This window comes from Cyanistes caeruleus, chromosome 3 (assembly GCF_971803275.1).
Source record: "Cyanistes caeruleus chromosome 3, bCyaCae1.hap1.1, whole genome shotgun sequence".
Classification (NCBI taxonomy): domain Eukaryota; kingdom Metazoa; phylum Chordata; class Aves; order Passeriformes; family Paridae; genus Cyanistes; species Cyanistes caeruleus.
The window spans coordinates 82,239,763-82,258,762 of NC_141703.1; the positions used below are offsets into that span (position 1 = coordinate 82,239,763).

General features: G+C 38.0%; 1 protein-coding gene across 26 annotated transcripts in view; it reads right to left on the reverse strand.

The window, feature by feature from the left end:
- Positions 1–19,000, reverse strand: part of DLG2 (discs large MAGUK scaffold protein 2) — a 986,702-nt gene that overhangs the window by 706,420 nt on the left and 261,282 nt on the right. The gene's annotated exons all lie outside the window — the stretch shown is intronic.

A 19,000-nucleotide genomic window follows, 5' to 3' on the forward strand; every position in this document is an offset into this window, starting at 1 on the left:
AAGACTAACCCCTAGCTGGGAATTCAATTGCCAGTTACTCTGTTTCACAATCTCATTTTGGAGGACAAAGTGCCTGAAAAAGCATTAGCTATCCTTACAAAAGTTATCTCTGTAGAAAGATACCATCTCCTGTTCCCTTTTGCAGGATGCAATATGTTAAATCACTTGCAAAGCAAAACAACACAGGGATAAGCATCTATTTCTTACAAAAGACAAAGAGAATTATTTGCACAAACCTGAACCTGGACATTTTTCATCAGCAGATCCTAATAAGAAAAGTACATTTGGATTTCATCCATAGTATCAGCAAAACATTACAGGCAGAAGAAAAAAACCATATACCCTGTAACTTTTCTTCCCCATAGATACTGTTTTACAAAATTTTTCTTCAGACACCATTTAGGAGCTTCCTTTTTGCCACATGGTGAGTAGTATAAACTGATGCTCCATCTTTTCACAAGAACATAAACAAACAAATACAAAAGGAGTAAACAGCAGCTGCAGGCACCCATACATCATTTCACTGAAGTGTGATGCCTGAATCCCATTTAAAGGCCTTAACTGTGGGAGCTCACAAACTCCTCTTACTGATAGGCAGAGAGGAAGAACCTTTTGGTGACAGGTCTTGGTTCGAAGAGGGAAACATTCTGTTTACTCTGAGATTTTATAACAAAATTAGTTCAGTCTCCCTTTAGAGAAGTACAAGTTAAAAAAGAAACCCAGTGTTATCCATATTCTGGTCTAGAAGGGACCTTAAAGATCTTCTAGTTCAAATCCCTCTTCCATGGGCAGGGATGCCACTCATTAGACCAAGTTTCTCAGAGCCCCAATCCAATCTGGCCTTGAACATTTACAGGGATGAGGCATCCACAGCTTCTCTGGGCAACCTGTGCCAGCGCTGCCCCCCTCCCTTCCCCACTCTTAAACTGAAGAATTTCTTCCAATGTCTAATCTAAAGCTATCCTCTTTTAGTTTGAAGACTTTCCCTTTTGTTCTTTTACTACATGTCCATGTCAGAAGAACAGCTCTCTCACAGCTCCTTAAGGTACTCTAAGGTCCCATCAAAGTCTTCTCCAAGCTGAAGAACTCCAGAGCTCTCAGCCTGTTTTCATAGGAGAGCTGCTCCAGCCCTCTGACCACCTTTGTGGACTCCTCTGCACACACTCTAACACCTCCATGTCCTTCCAATATTTAGGGCTCCAGAGCTGGAGGCAGCACTACAGGTGGGGTCTCAAAAAAGCAGAGACCTGGTGGCCATGCTGCTTTGGATGCAGCCCCAGACATGGTTGTGCGAAATACAAGGACTGCATGAAAGTGTCAGACTGAGCTGCTGAGTGAAAAAAAATTTCTAGCATTGCTGAAAGTTTTAAAGTTTAAAACAGTTCTGGAAGAAATGTAGTGAAGAAGATCATCAGAGAGTTAAGATAGTAAGCTACAGATTGAATCAGCTTTAACAGAGAAATACAGACAAGTCTATGTATTATTGTTGAATAGTCCTAAATTAATTAAGACAGGTACTTCAATGCATGAGTAAACTTAATTAAAACACCAGTACTGCATGTAAAAGATCCCCTTCTTTTATTCTCTATATTGTCTGGATGATACTGTTCAGACAAAAAACATTCTTTTTCCTTCTTTACAGTCTCTCATAAGGAAAATCAGAGCTTGAAAGGGTTGTAAAAGAAAACCAAACCTAATATCTATTTCAAGGTCTGGGTCATAGTAGCAATTAGTTGAATGGAGCTGCCTTTCAGCCTACCCTACAGCTACCAATTTAAACAATAGACTATTTACAATGCTACTTACCTTATAAATGTAGTGTAATTACTCATTCTAAGGAAGATTCGATCAGGCATAAATGCTAGGTACACAAGCAAAATCATGCATGGATTGTGTTACTAATGTTGATCATTCCTAATCCTGTTATGTGCTATTGATGGTTATCACCATTGATTTACTAATCTAGCTAAAATACCTTGTATGAATTATGATGTAAACCTTAAAAAGTAAGCTTCAAAATGTAGCACAAACTAAAACAAGGAGGAAATCTCTGAGATATTTTTATTTTTAAGAAGGAAGAAACTGTGGTCTTGAAAAGGTCAAAAATAGTATTACAAGAAGTGGCTGCAAAAAGGCTGCAGGTATCACCACATTATTTATTCAGTGACTCCAGAGCCGACGTGCTTCATTTGCAAAGGAGAAAATCACTTTCTGTCCCTAGCTCAGGCTTCTGAGACTCAACCTCATCAATAAAAGTTCTGCTGGCTGCCTTAGGTCTTCAGTGCAACACCAGAGCAAATCCCACAACCTTCCATTTATGCCTCAGCAATACCCAGGTCCCACTCTTATTTTCAGTGGGAATTTAACACAGGAAACAATTCTGTTGACGATGTGCAAAATGGGGCAGAGATGTCTCCATGCTCTCATTTAGCGCTGTTGGTTCAGCAGGTTAACAGGAGCAAGGAGCAGTGGGAAATGGATTTGCACCGCTGAAGTGAGCAGCTGTGATTCAGAACGTATCAAAGCAACAGCTTGCTTGGGTAAGAACTTATCATTCCCACTGAGTCAACTTTGTTTATAAATCATCACTGCTCCTGTTTTCTGGATTAGAAATGCGGAATTACACACACTCTCCTTAACAATTAGGCATGTTTGCATGGATAACCATCATGAATAAACCATGAAATCACTTCACATTTGGAAGAGAAAGAACTTGAACAAATCCCGTCTGCTGAGAAGACACAGTTCTCAATACAGCATGTAGCTACGTTCATTTGTCCTGTTTGTATTACGATCACATGTGAAATTAATTATGTGAAGCACTATATGTCTATAGCTGATGAAAAAATTACAATGCAAATAAAAAAAAAAAAAATGAAAGCATGTTAAAGTAATACTCATGGCTTAAACCAGTAATTTGTTCTATCTAATAGAGCAGGCAAAATAGTATGAAGCAAAATTAATGAAAAGTACTGCAAATTACATATTATAAAGACTTGTGCCAATTTTATAGCAGGTATAGACTAGGAACTGAAACCCAAGAGCAGCAAGGCAATAGAGCAGACTACATTTATATTTCTGTCTTCTTGGTCCTAGGCTACTCAAAGTGCTGGAATGAGCCTGGTGTAATTAATAGCCACGGACTTGATGGGATACAGTGGCCACCCAGTGCTCTTCTACAAAGGCTTTTTACAAGAGAAACTCCTTAAAGCTGATTCAAAAAATAGCCTTGAGGGCTCTGTAGCATCTGTGGCATTTTTATGTGGTATGAAATAGAGAGAGGGTAAAGATTTCCCCCAAGTAATCACTGGAAGATGATCTAATCCTACAGTAAATTATTGTTAATGTTTTTAGAGCATTTTTTTCCTTACCTACAGGAACAGTGCATCTTGAATTCTCTGTGAAGAGCTAATTTTAATTTCATGAACACTTCATAAAATTATAATGACCTAGGATTCAGACTTGAGGAACAATTGGCATTCTTCCCATTGAGTAAAAACTAAGCTCTTATTGTTAGGGGTAGCCAACCTTATTTCTGCTGGTGTTAATCTACCAAATGGGTTAGCAGAGATCTTTATATCTCTCCGCAGACAGCTACCATCAACATTTTCTAGAGCTGATCTGTACCATTCATTCACGATTACAGGTTGTGGCCCTGCACTCCATCCTGGTTGTTTCTTCTTCCAGACAAACAATGAGCATTTTCCACTGCTGTCATTTCTTTCAGCAAGTACATTATCCATTTCCATAGCCCACCTCAACAATCTGGGTGGATGGATTCTGCCTCCAAACAAAAGTCTCCAACTGAAAAGGCTCACAGCTGCTGTCAGTGTTCACCACTTGGGTTTCATTTTGACACGACATGTTTTTTCTGTTTAGCTACCATTTGAACGGTGTTTTTGCTGATAAAAGGAGATAGAAAATGTCCTGGGAGTAGATCACTACAGGAAAAAAGGTAATAATTGCTGCTGGGCTATGTAAGGACACAGACCTTGCTGACAGAACAAGGTCCAGGAAAGGTAATGTAAGACCTACAAAAACAAGTAAATCTCCTGTGAAGGAATTCTGTTTTCTCTTATTCTCAAAGCTGCCTGACTGGTCCTAATATTCTTCTCTGTTGATAGAAATGTTACATAAATTACAGCTACCACCACCTACATTAGTTTAACACTAAAGGCAATTAATTTGAAGACTACAAGGGTCGTAGTAGTCCTCCTTCTCTTCTTTGGAGAGACATTTCCTGAATGTAGAAGATTAAGTCAAAGTAACCTTAGTGACTTAATGAGAGAGCAGCAAGTGAGCTGAAATACCAGCAGACATGTTATGGCTCCCAGTTCAATATTTTGGCCTCTTCTGAAGCATGGAAGTGTGTGCATCACCAATGCCACACAGAGTTTTACAAGTTTCTACTGACATGCAACATTTTGGAAAACTTTTGGAAGATTTGGGAGAAGGAGAGAAGATAATTTTTACAAGTATTATTTTTTTACATGGAATGTCAAACCATTTAATCCCCAAATCTGTTGCTATTTTTGCAGAGCATTTTTTTTTGCACTGTCATGGTTTAAGTGCTTTCAATTTACTATTTCCACCATGAAAGTCTCAAAGCCACTCTAAGTACCTGTTTTGGAGAGGGTTTTTTTACCTTAAATCATTACATGGAACTGTATGACAAAAGAATGAAGATTTGTCTGCTTTGGGATAATTTTTTTCTCCTCCATATTCCTAAGGTTTTGATGTTGACTTTTAATGTCTTCCACATAATTTATTTATCTTACTGTATTTAAAAATGCTGTGTGACCACTGTGATCGGTGGTCCAACCAGTACTGGATCAAGTAATCAAACCTTTGTCCCTCAGCCTTGGAGAATGCAGGAAAAACTTTACTCAAGTAACTGAAACTGAGCTATTAATTCTGAACTTACTTTATTACTGTCCTCACAGACAGTGTGAGAGAAGCATGGTTCCCTGAAACCTCAGTAAGAAAAGGTTCCACACGGAGAGAAGGAGACTAATGCAGGTCTTCCTGTCTTCCTTACACTTAAGTTTCCAGAATAATTCACAATAGAAGACCAGGCATGTAAATGTGCAATGTACTGCCTTCAGACCATACTTGCTGCTATCTCACAATTTAACACCCGTTGAAAACATCTAAGGGAACAAGTATAGCACAATATCCTGAGCCAAATCTGACTGTCAGCAACAAGGAAAAATAAAATGATTTCTCAGCATCACTCAGATTCTGTTTCGATAATCATCACAAGAAGAACTGTTTGTTCCTAAAGCACATTCTGCTTTTGCAGGTAGAAACATGCCTTCCTTTGGATGTCTTTATTTTAATGCACCTGCAGTTAATTCTTCAGAGGCATCCAGTGTATATCCGATGCACCTTTGGCCTGCTGTACTCTGAAGTAATTTACACCACCACTTACATATAATTCACATTTTTTGTACTCCTACTGTTCGTATATTTTTCTTGGAATCGTAGAAGCATTAAGTTTCGAAGAGATGTCAAGTATCATCAAGTCCAAGCATTATCCCAGCACTGCTAGGTCTGCCAATAAATCATGTATCTAAGCACCGTGTCCACATGTTTCTTGAACATTTCCAGAGACAGTGACTCTACCACTTGACTGGGCCGCCTGTTGCCTGGCCATGCTGCCAGTGAAAAAAATTTTCTTATTATCCAATCTAATGGTTGGGAATGTGTTTTGGATGAGGTCTGGCTATGGTAGGTAAGTACATCTTAGAAGCTTTCTGCCAGATATTTAAACAGGTGAAACAGAAACATAAATTTTAGCCAAATATATCAGGGATTATAAATTCCCTCAGAGAAATGAAGATGAGAGAGACTCTGTTCCTTGAGTCCAAACCTTCAATTCATAAGGCCTTTTTTGAGGAAGAAAATTTCAGCACTGTGTTTATAAGGTTGGGGCTTTTTTTCTTTCTAATTATTATTAATACATGAAATACAAAACTGCTATGAATCATCTTACTCATTGACATGTCTGGCAGAGAAACGTAAGACGGAGTGTGAAACTGTGAATAGAATAACTTATCTAATTTCTACTTTTGAACCTGCATATTTGTATAATTTTCTTTTTTTTCATCCTTTTAAAGTCCTTCCAAACACTCAGCATCCATGGTATTTTGACATCAGATTCCAGTGATACTTTCAGTCATATATCCTTTCATCAGACTTCGGAGAGTGTCTTCCATCTTCCCTAAATGCCCTTTTGGTGGAATGTGTAGGAAAATCTTGAGACAGGCAGAAAAAGAAAATTATCTTCTTCACAATGTTTAACACCATGGCCTCTTAAATCATGTATTTCCTAAAGGAAACAGCCTCAATCTTTTAAATCTTTCATCCTGAAAGCCTTTTTGCCTCTACTCACTAGTGACCTTCACATAAACAAAAAGCTGATGAATTTCAAGAGAGGTGCAATAGGTTTGTTTTTGCTTTAGGCTGGTAACATTTTGGACCTAACAAGTAATTACAGAAGGGGGAAAAATACTTTTTTTTTTTTTAATTGTTTTTAATCTAATCAGGAATTGGTATAATCTCATAAAGAAAGGAGGAGAACAAAGTAATTTTTTTTTCTCCTTGGAAGAAGGAATTAAACAAGGCAAAATAAAGTCTTCCCTGATGAACAAGAAGAGTTGAACAGCAAACTAGATTAGCTATTTGAGGGGGAAAAACATAGGGAAGATTCTATGAAAAACACAGGACAGTAGTTTCCAGATTATGAGGTATTTGAATAAAAGAGACTTAGGCTGCAAATGAATTTAAAAAGGCAAAGGGAAAGAGAAGACAGTGACACAACTCTCTGGAATGATGAGCAAGAACAGTGGTCCCTAAGGCAGACTGGAAGGGAAGGATGGAGACACAGTGAGGACACTATTACAGTCATATGAAATCACACTGCAGTCTGTGTAGGACCAAAATCAGGCCCTATAATTTTCTGGGCCTTTTTGCTATCCTTTGCTTCTAAACAAAATGGTTTTATGTATCATTGACATAGCATTGTTCTGATATTGCATTGCCTTTAACTCACTATGCAAAGGCAGATTCTCAGAGGGTATAGTAGTGAACTGCTGAGAGGCACTGAAAAGAAAAGAAGGAAGCAAAAATTGGAAGAAGGTCTGGAAGATTTGAAACAATAAGGCATGCAATTTTTTTGAGTTGTGTCTCAAAGTACCCACTGAAAGATGTGCACTGCAAGAGAAACAGACAGCATTTCAATGAGAAAATATCACTGCAGGGATCAGAGACATAAGAACCATGTTGAAAAGTAGTGATACATAGATAAGTTTGATGCAAAGCCAGAAACTAGCATCAAATGTCAGCAGTGGAGAGATTGTAAGCGTGTGAAGAGACAGAACCCTGGCAAATGCAATTTAGGCATAACAAAACTGAAATGAGTAAGACCAGAATAAACTAGGAAAACCCAGAAGTGATTCATTGCTGTTGACAGTTAGCAAGGAGAGAGAAGAGATACTTTTGCTGGGCATTTGGGGGTAATGGGAGGGTTGAGGGGGTATCGCATCCAGTCAATTGCAAGATCAATGAGGGTTAAACAGTCTGTGTAGTCATTCAGTTGGAAAAAAACAATACTTTCTCTCTTCTTCTCCTCACACATATTCTTTATTGGTTGCACATTGCCTTAATCTGTGTAATAGTCAGGGCTTTCCTTTTGAAGTCCTTCATGTGCAATCTTGCTGGGAGCAAGCTGCTCCATTGACACATCTCACCTACTCAGTTGCTGTGGCAGTACCTCTATCCCTTGTTTTCCACCATTTGAATTGCTCAGCCTTTCAGTCACCCTTAGTCCCCCTCCTTAGTCCCTAAATTTTGGTTAGTACCTAAATCTTGTGCTAGGGATTCAACTGAGTTTTGCAGGTGATAACAGCCATTTAGACAGACATTGTTTCCTCACAAGATGTATGTGCCAAGCTTATCAGCTGTGATTGACAAGTGCTCCTGCCAGCTCTGTTGGCAAAACAGCAAGAAAAACCAATGGAGGAGACTGAGAATATCCTGAAGAAACTATGGAATTATTTTGGAAAAGGCATTGAGGAACACTTTACAGATTGGAGAAGACAACCAGAAGTGAATGGAGTGAATGATCACCTAGGGATAGCCCCACAGCTTCTCTTTGTGGCTGATCATCGGAGAAAGTTTTTCTTTTCTCTTTTTTTTTCATTTCTTTTCTCTTTTTCTTTTCCACTAGAGCTGATGCATTCTAACAACTATGGATATTAAAAAAAAATAAAATAAAAAAACAGCTTTTTTTTTTTAATCTTTTTTCATCATCCTGCATGAAATTATATCCCGATGGGAGACAATCCAGACATTCATGATTTATTAGCCTGTCAAGAAATCTTTATAACATTTTTCTGAATTAAATATATAAATTGCCCTGAAAACAGAAGACAGCAAACATTTTCTCTTACCTTAATTCTGTTAAAATCAATTACATAGCAACAAGCTACAGGTTACAATTAAATCCAAGCTCATCTTTAGGTTGAGAAGTATTACATTTTTGATGTGAAAAAGAATTATAAATATTCACTAAACCATTCAAACTTTTGTGGAATTTGACATCTTTAGAAAATCACATCAACATTTAAATCTACCTGTGAAATTCTCAGGATCAAGTCACCTGTTTTGGTCAGACAGCTAAGAGTGATTAGACCTTCACAAATTCCCTGGCAACCAACTTCTAACTTTTAAAAACTTGGTAATTATCTTAAACAGTCTCTGACACTTAAATTCCTTGCTAATTTACCATGCATTATAGAGACATAGCAAACTTCTTGTGGATGTACTGTATAATTTGTTAATTATTACTCAGTAAATATCTTCCTAAGATGCATTAGGGACTCTGTTACTAATATTGACATTTTTTGGTGAATCTCTGGCAGCATTTCAGGTTTTTCAGAGCCATACCTACACTTCTAGGCTCACATTCAGTCTTCCTCTTCCTACCCAAGTGTATCCCTGAGATGATCCCATTATTTTGTATCCTTTCTGAGGTTTATGATTCAGTCAGCTGTTCATCTGGACAAACGTGTGTCTAATCTCAGGTGAGCTGAACTGGTCTCTCACAGAATCATAGAATAGCCTGAATTTGAAGACTCCCTTAAAAAGAATCTGGTTCCAAACCCTCTGCCATGGACATGGACACCTTCCTCTTGACCAGGTTGCTCAAAGCCCTGTTCAAATTTTCTTGAACACTTCCCAGAATGGGGCATCCACAGCTTCTCTGAACAACCTGTGCCAGTGCCTCACTACCCTCTGAGTAAGGAATTTCTTCTGAACATCCAATCTAAATCTCTCCTGCTTTAATTTAAAACCATTCCTCCTTGTTCTCATTTATCCAGATTTACTGTCTGATAGGGACCAAGCTCAAATGAAGACCCTGTGCCTCAATCTAAAAAACTTATTATGAGTTCTTTCTCTCTCTCTCTCTCTCTCTCTCTTTCTCTCTCTCTTTTTTACTGCCCTTGCAGCACCTGCCTACACTATGAAAACTGCACAGAGCTCAGAAAAGAACCAGACCTAAGTATGCAGCCCTTAATTTATTCTTACATAATTTTAAAGCAATTAAAATAAAATACAACAATTGAACACCATTTAAGCAATGGGCCAATCTACCAGCTGGGAAAGAGAGAAACATGCTGCAAACAGCTCAGTACAATTGCTCACTGCTTATTTTTTTGTATATTAATTAAGTAATTTAGAAGCAAGAACCAAGACAGAAACAAAGGAAAACAAATTGGATGATCTCACAGTCCCACAAGCTCTTGCTCTTGCCTCGTCTCCAGGGCATCTTGGCTGACCCTTCACAACAGCTTGTTCCTCCTCCCCACATTTTTATGTATTCCTTCTGTTACATGCAAAAGAAAAGGAGAGAAAAAGATGCCTGACCAGCATTAAAAATCCCATCTTTCCTGCTTGGAAGGAAAGGATTAATTTTACCAGATGGAAATGTCTGTAAGAGAGAGACCTACATCTCAGCTAGTCACCTAAGCTTTTTCTGGCAAATGGAGAGAAACTGGCACTTTCAGGACACAATTAATCTCATCCCCATGTAGATATTTAAACTAGGTCATATGAATCATGCCTTAGAAGAGACAATTCCTCTCTACTGACACTAAAGGGAGCCTGGAATCACTAGATATAGATGTTTACATCGGTTATGTCTGAAGTTAAGTGAGCTGGATTCCACCTGAGATCTTCAGATGGATTTCTTGTTTTGGAGGCAAAATGCCTTATATTCATCTTTTGGTTGCACACATGGCTAGAAACAAGCATGTCACTGTTTTTAATAGCCCAAGCACTACAAGAATGTACCATGTGATTCACTACAAAAGCACGTTTTCATAAGAAATTAATAACATCTCCAGAGCACATAGCACAGAGTGTATGAAAGAACTAATCAGCACTCCAAACACCCTCTCAGCAAGAATTCAGGTTCTTGACTTCAGAGATCATCTAGTAAAAGTGGAATCATCTTTCAAATTTCCCTTTTCTTGAATTATGCAGTATGATTTACTTTCCAATAAAATCACTTTTCATATAATGTCCAGTCAGTCAGTTGCTAGTTGATATCATAATAATCTAAGGATACTAGGGAGACTAAAGGGCACTGAGTACCCAGAAGCACATTTGCTGCTGTTCAGCCACTGGAGATGTGCAATACAAGAAACCATCTCTTCCATACCAGCTTTGTTTTGCTCACAATTTATTCACTTTTCCATTTTAACACCTTTAAGGTTAAAAAAAAAGGGAAAGATCCCTTTTTTGTGAGAAGTTTGACCCTTCAAGACTTCCTGACTTTTTCTTAGTGCTTAACTAGTGATAGATTTCTAAATTGGAATTTAAACAAGGACTAGGTTAAAGAGATTCATTCCTAGGAATTTCTACTGTGCTAGTCATGGCTAAGTAGCCAAGCACTTACCATGGAGCTGCTGGTAAAATAGACACTAATTTCTGAAGAACAGAAATACACATAATGCTAAATCAATGGAAAACAGATACTGTCACGGTAAATATCATCATATCTCTTTTCAGCTGGAATTATAAATTTGACTGACACTGGTGAAAATATTTGTATAATATGCTTCTGCAAGTCATTTAACCCAGCACTTTGAGGCATTTTATTAATAAAAAAATTAAAATGGCACACATTAAATGGATTAAAAAGTATCTAATTTACAGGATGTAGCATATAACTAGAAATAGGAGAGTTGATCACCTGTATTTGGTGGGACCCTCAGGGACTGATCCTGGCCCTATGCTTTTCAAATGCTGACCAGTCTGGGAAAAAATTCAGTCACTTACTCCTGTCCAGTTTTAGCAATGACAGAAATGAAGTATTGTGGTAAACGGTACTGAAGACAGGTCACTGATACAGGTCAATGTAATTTTTAACACAGACAGCAATAAAGTCCTGACTCTGGGAATAAAGCAACTCCTCCTTACAGGCACTTTGCAGAGAGTGAAGCAGATGGCAATCCTGCTGGCTGTGGGGCAGGACATGAACTCCTAGTGCAGCTGCATGGCTGAAGGAGCCAGCATAACCCTGGACATGCACACAGTCACTTCTGTGGGAGCTGGGACATTTATTACTCCTGCACAGGGCTGCAACTGCTCCGAGGCTCCATGCAGCTGTGGCAGGGATGGCTCAGCATTCCTGCTGTGAAACCAGGGAGAGCTCAAAGACTGGTCATGAGACAGATGAGAGCTCTGACAATCATGCCTTGCAGTACGAGATGCCAGGAGCTCAGTGTATTTACTTAACCAAAGAGATGATTAGATTATGTCTTTACTGTACTCCAGAGCTACTTACAGGGGCACAACCCTTTGCAGTGGGCTCCTCAGCCCAGAGCATTAAGAGGCAAAAAACTGAAAGGCACTCAAAGTTGGAAGCTGAGACTGGATTAATTCAGAGTAGTAATATGGCACGTGCCTCCAAAAGACTAATTAACCCCTGGAATAATACATTTGTAAACATGTGAGAGGTTCTGATCATCAGAAATAATTCAACAGAAACAGAATGTTTTTCTAAAAGGTAGGGCTAGTGTCAAGAGATGGATCCTTCCTCCAGCAGCTCATGTTAGCTAAACAGTCTGCTCTGACAAACTAGAGTAACTGTGATTGTTCTGCCCAACTTGAAAACTTGGCCACTTGATTTTGTTTGCAAATGAAAACTGAAGTTTCGAAAACAAATCCAAGCAGGCTGAAAATCCTGTCCAAAATATCTGCAAGTATGCATGATGTATCTACAGTATTTCTCTTCATCTGTCTTGCAACTCAGATAAAAATGCTTTTCTGAATTTTACTTCTCCAGTTAATCTTCCTTTTCAAAAGTTTTCATGAACCTCTGTGCTATCAAAGGCAGGAAAGTCTTTCTAACTACTTCAGGGTAGTTCAAACAGAGATTCCTGTTTGAAATTTGAGAAGTTTGAAAAGTTTGTTTCTTTGGTGAGCATGAGACTAAAGAAAAAAAAAAATTGCTTTATGGGATTCAGATTTTTGTTAACTTGTCTTTCCAGAAAATGTCTGGAAGCTGCTCAGTTATCAGGAGAATTTATACTATTTCAAACACTTAGATCTGTCTGGAGTAGCAAAGGGAAAAATCAGCCACTTCCTCATTTGATAAAAGTGATGGTCATGCCTTTAATAATAGGATTTTTTCATTCTGTAACTTCTGTATTAGCCATTAATCTGTAGCTATCACATTATTTTGACATGTGAACACAGGTGGAATGCAGACTGCCTGCGCTGAATGTGTTTCAGAGTTCATTTCTTTTGTGTGACTCCATAAGAGAAAAAAAAATCTGTCCTCCTTTTGAAGCCTTCTTTTGTATCTCTACTTGCAAAAGACATTTTCCATGTCTCCAACTGTCTGTAAGGATACGACAGGAGGAACAGAACAGAGGCTTTCCCTTCTGAAAACAGATACAGGCATTTCATGCATTCATCCCATACCAAAAACATGGAGCCAAAACATCTCAGCATGTCCAAAATGTACAATATACAGCCAGCAACAGTAGCATTATAAGAGGACACACCTGTGAAGGCCACCCTGGAAAACACAACCTGCCACCCAACCACACACTATCTGTGTTCCAACTTAGCGCCAACAAATGGGACAGGGAAAACAGATGAAGTTGGAAAGAAGACAACCAGGAGAGATCTCTGAGCAGCCTTTAATTGTGGCCAGCTTTGGTAAACTCCATCCATCACTGATTAATGGTCTCCTGCACTTCTCCCCATACAGGTAATAGGAGCCACAGAATTTCCCAAAGAAACAAAACAGCCCTTACTTCTGTCTGGAATCACTGTATTTTGTAGGCAGCACTAAATTCAGGATTGCTGTTCTAATTTCTAAGCAATCTCATAAAGCTCACACAAACACTGGCATTTTAAGCACATAGGGAAAGCCTATCAGCAGTGATTTAACAGTAGAGGATTTAACTCTTCATCATTTTTATGTAAACATAAAATTGTCACATATAGACATGATATTATATTCTAATTCCTTGCACATATTTAAAACCCAATAAATTTAAATACTTTTGCAGTCCTAGATCTTTTCTAATTCTCCTCTAACAAAAAGGCCAATTATACATCTCTGATAGGAACAGCTCATTAGATAATCTCTAATGAGTCCACATTAAAATGGGAGGCACAAAATAGAACTGAAATATTTTTCTCTGTATCATTATCTATCCAGAAATCTCTGAATGAAGAAATCAGCGCCTAGCTTCTTCTATACCTTCCAACCACTATTTTTGTGACTAACTCTTCTAACTTTAGATGAGTGCCCCTTATCCCCATAGCAAAATATTCATATTTGCTTAGAGTTCATAAAGAATTCTAAGTAGTGGATTTAATTCTTTACACCATGCTTGTCATTTTAGCATCTCTGTACCTATTCACACATTTGTAATGGCCTTTAAGGGAATATTATTTTAGTCTACGGGTTAAATACAGTCCCAGTCTTATCATATCCAGAAAGCCAGAGCTGCTGTTGTGTTATTAATCTAGTCTAATTACCTCTTTCATTCATAACTTGCTATGGTCATGTGCTGTAAATCAGCTCTTGAAGCTGAGAGGAGCGGTAAAGTATATATTTAGGTACTGCAAATGCTTACAAATCTTCCCAAGTTTGATTTTGAAAGTGGAAAAATCAATCTTCAAGATTCAAACAATGTACTTCTTACTCAAGATGTAACTATTGTTTGAGCAGTATGAGGCTGGATTCAGATTTCCTCATGAATTCCTATTAGCGTCACAGGTGTGACTGCAAAAACTGGGCCACGAATGAGAATTTTACCTTTCTATGAATCATAAGCACAGGTAGTACTGCAAGCTACCAAAAGGAAGAAATGCTGTATTGTTAATGTCATAATTTTGAGAGACCTTTCTCTGTAGAAGTTAGTTCAAGAAATCAATAACTCCATTTTTTGCAATAAGTTATGACTTCCCAAAAATTCCATCCTTATCTAGCAAAAGGATGACAACAATACAAACAGCTCAGGTGGCTGTAACTCTTGGGACTAGGTCCCACAGGTGTTGCACAAATCCCTTAGAAAGTTCAAGGTCTTGCTTATTTTACAGCCCAGGCAAATATTTTATAAGCAGATGAAAAGATACGTTACAGAAATGCAACTAGAAATTCACAGCCTATATAGCATTATCTATTTCCTTATCCTCAAACCTCTCAGGGTGGAAATTCCACACCAGCTTTGTTGGCTTTCTAGTACTTACCCGCATTTTACCTTGGTATTCTAAGATAGCAGAGGAACTGTACTGTGACCTGCCACTTGTAGTTGTGTCTCTGCAGTTATGAGTAAAGTAAGTCAGACTGTCAGACATAATCAGAACTACAAAAAGGAGTAAACTCAAATAAAAGTTGCTCATGAGTCAATTCTTAATTACATTAGGAAAAGTGAGAAACCAATCTTTCCTGCTTACTCCCTTTAAAACGCTACATCAAAGCCATCCCTGTGGCTTTTGAACTGTTCCTCACTTCATCGAGAAGTGCTAGATGATGGTGCATGATTGAACATTTAAAAGAGGAAAATATGCATAAGAAACCAAGGATCATGTTTGGAAGTCTGTGAGAGCTTGAAGTCCTTTTTCACTTCATCCCCCCTCTGCAAAGAATACCATAAGAGTACAACAGGACATATTTCAGCAGTACAGGCCCAAGTCCAAAAGATCCATAAGCTCTTTTCATTTGGATACCAAAACAGCTTTTGGTACAGGTGGCAAAACATGGAATATATACAACTTAATTATGTTATTACATCATTAATATAGACTGGCAGAGAGGAGGAATCACAGTAAAAATGTAGACAGAAGTCAGAAGTTCAGTTGTCATTTGCGACGTTTTATAGCTTTGGGCAGAGAAACACTTTGCTACATGTTGTGATTCCTCTGCCTTTACTGTTAATCCTTAACTTGGGTTGCAATGGAAGGTTCTAGGTTAAAATAATTATTTATATTTTTGCAATGCATGTGGAAAAAGAGGATGAACACAGAAAGGTAAGGTGATTAAAGGATTCCAGCTCCCAGCACCCTCCATGGGCCTGTGCTCCATTCCTACCCCAACAGCTCCTCTCCATCATCTGAGATCCTCAAAATGTGACAAGGCCTGGGTCAACATTTTAGTCACAAATCACATCACAGTAACTGCTTGACACAGGTATAACCTTTTAACTACATAGTTTCAGATAACACAGGTAACCCACAGCTAGCAGCCATAACCAAAAAAAGCTCTTACTTAACCCAGTGTTTAAGCAGGAGCTCAGTTCTGTGAGATGCCAAGTGTACCCATTAACATGAAGACAGCCTTAAACTCCTGCTGAAGTAACTCTGAACCTCCTGGGAAGCTTTTGGCTCTTCAAAGAGCCTGGATCTGAATTCACAACATTGTTTACATGAAGAGCCCTTCTTTCTGACTACCCCAAAGCCATTGCTAACTGCTGCTGAGGAGGAGAGGTTTCAAGGCGAGACAGCCCAACACTCACATCTAGTTCTGCACCAAAGTACAAATGGAAGACTTCAGCTCTTCTGCCCAAATTCCTAGAAGCACCAGCTGTGCCTCCAGTAAGACCCTCAAACTGTCAGCCAAAAATAGCAGCCCAATCTCAGAAAAATCTCTCAGAAGTATACAGAGGAAAAGGGGAAAGCAAAACTTCTACAAAGTTTTAAGAAAAGCCAGACACAATCCATAAAAGTTTTTAAACCTTCAGTCAGACTATGGAGCCTAAATATTTACAGTGTTAGCCATAGTTTTACAAGAAATACTGTTAATACTGAGGGAATTTAAAATACTAGCCTAAACCAAGAACAGAAAGGTTTTGATGGCAACCTCTAAAAATCACCTGTATATGAATAAAGTATTTTCAATACACAGTGGACACAATTAAAACAACCAACACTTGACATCAGGCAGCTCCCTACCATAGTTAGCCCAAGATTTACTCATGCTGAAAACACAACAATATATTTAACTACTGCATATAGCAGGAGTTCACTTTTTCAAGCACACTGTACATTTCCACAAGAACACTTCTGATTTTGGAGGCACCACTTTTAGATTTTAATTCCCTGACTCCTTTCTCATTTTTGTTTTCTTCCACTGGGGTACAAAACTGTGCATACATGAGAGAACAAGGAAAGGATCGGTCCAAAATGTAGAATTTTAATAACTGTATGCGGTAAACAGACAATAGTAAGCAATAGTTTTTTCCTTATTTATTTTTTTTTAATAATTCAAAATGTAGGTCCAGAGAAACTCTGACAGACAAAGATATTTTGCTCATAACTTCTCAGACATCTTTTTGCCTATTTTACCCAGTGCTCAGGCAGGAAGACATAAGCATCCACATAGGCAGGTACATGTTAAAAGTCAGTACTGTTCTTTAGTCAGCTGTAAAAATAGGCTTTAAGAATGCATGGAGTAAACCTCTCTTTCTTTTGATAAGTCTTCACATGCCAACCAAGTTCACATGGGCAGTCTCATACAGACTGACAATGAAGAAGTGAAAGTCCTACCTTGAACTTGAAAAATCTGCTTCCTCTAAAGTCATAATGTACAGCTGCCATCAGAAACAGACCCTATTGCTCTCCTTTTTCATTTTCCTGGCCAAGCAAATATATTTCCTGTTACAGCCTGTACTTATAGTTTTATTCTATCTTATGACTTAAAGACTAAAATATTTGAGCACCACTAGGATTTTTCCACCCATAAAGAGGGAAAATGAAAAACGAAAAGCAGATGTTTTATAATGTATTTAATTCATTTTGGCCACCCATAGAGCTGTGGCTTATGTTAGTGCCAACCAAGTTAAAAGCAACAGAGTTCTTCATAAACACTATATAACATATTGTACAGTGACCAGGCTTAGTGAGCTGCTTTCAATGAACTCCTATTTATTAAGCAAACTTCAATGTCAGAAAAAGAAAACAGGAATCACTGAAGGTTGAAGAGGTGCTGCCGTACTTGAGCAGTTCCTGGGGGGATTGGCAAAGTTTGTGCTGCTTTCATACATTATTGTGGCCTAATGCAGAGCTTGGAAAGTTAGATGATCGAAGTATACATTGAAAGTGGATCAGTCTGCTGAAAGTAAAACATCTGGAGGTAAAATCCTCATAAAAAACTATCATGTAAATAGCAGATACTGTATAATAAACAGTTGTTTCAGAAATACTCAACAGTTGAAGAAGTTCCAACAAATTAAAACTATCTTGTCCAAACGATTGCCAGGTTTGTACTGGTACAAACCTCTCACTTTTTTCTGTGTTTATGAATGGAAACAAAGACATTTCAAAAGTTAAACCCATGAGACTTCTAACAATTGCTGAGGTACTTATCAACAAGGTATCTTGTGGAAATTACAGAAAAAATAGTCATTGAAATTTCCCCTATACCTATTCTTATTTAAACTGAGAAATCATATCTCAACAACAACCCCACTTTTACAGATCTTCAGTACAGTACTGCAGGCTGAGGTACAAAATAAGCAACAGAGAATGGTTGGTCTCAAAGCATTTCTATATTGACAATTTACTGCATAGATCACAGGGAATATAAAACTGACAAAATTTACTAACCTGCCAAAAACATTATAGGAAAGCATAAGGAAAGGATGTGTGTATGTATTTAGGAAGACAGAATGGCATTAAAGATTTTAACTTGTATATTTTGGCTTGTTATCTGCAGAATTAAAGAATTCCACCTTAGAACTGGATCATAATTGCAAAAGTTAATTAGAAAGTAATAAAATGTGAAAGCTTAGCAATTTATTACAGCAAACAACAGTACAGACTTTGAGCAAAAACATAGGAGCAGGCTCTTAGTATGTGAACTTTTAATGCAAAATACTTTTTTTAATCAAATGACAACAAATATTTTGACCTAACAAATAGATATGAAATTCATCAGTATCAAACCAAGTGCAAATACATAAAATTCACTTTAATTCAGAGGCATGCTTAAAGCAGTTTGAAAGCAAAAAATCGTTTGCAATTACTTCTGCAGGTAAAAACTGTTCTAACTATTATTATCCATCATTTGCCAGTGCTTTCTTTCCCAGATGGACACACTCATTCGAACTTGAACAAGCCAGAATGCCAGAAGTGCCTCCCCAAAATGTTGGCTAAGGACGGTAATTCATTTAAATTATGCAACTGGATTCCCACAGCTGGCCCACAGCTTGGCTGAGAGCTCGATTCAATGCCAGTGAACCTGTCTGCTAATAATCCTACTTGCAGAGAAGGTAATATATCCAGCAACTTATATTGAAGTTCTGTCTCTAATTAACAGAGCAAGCAAATGTTGACATTAGTGACAAATGCTGCTTAATAGTTACTACGAGACCGGTGCAGCCAACTGGCATTTTCCTGTAGCATTTTGCAGTAATAATCCCTTCTTTATTTCCTAGGACATTGCATATAATTTGTTTTTATGCATTTTGGT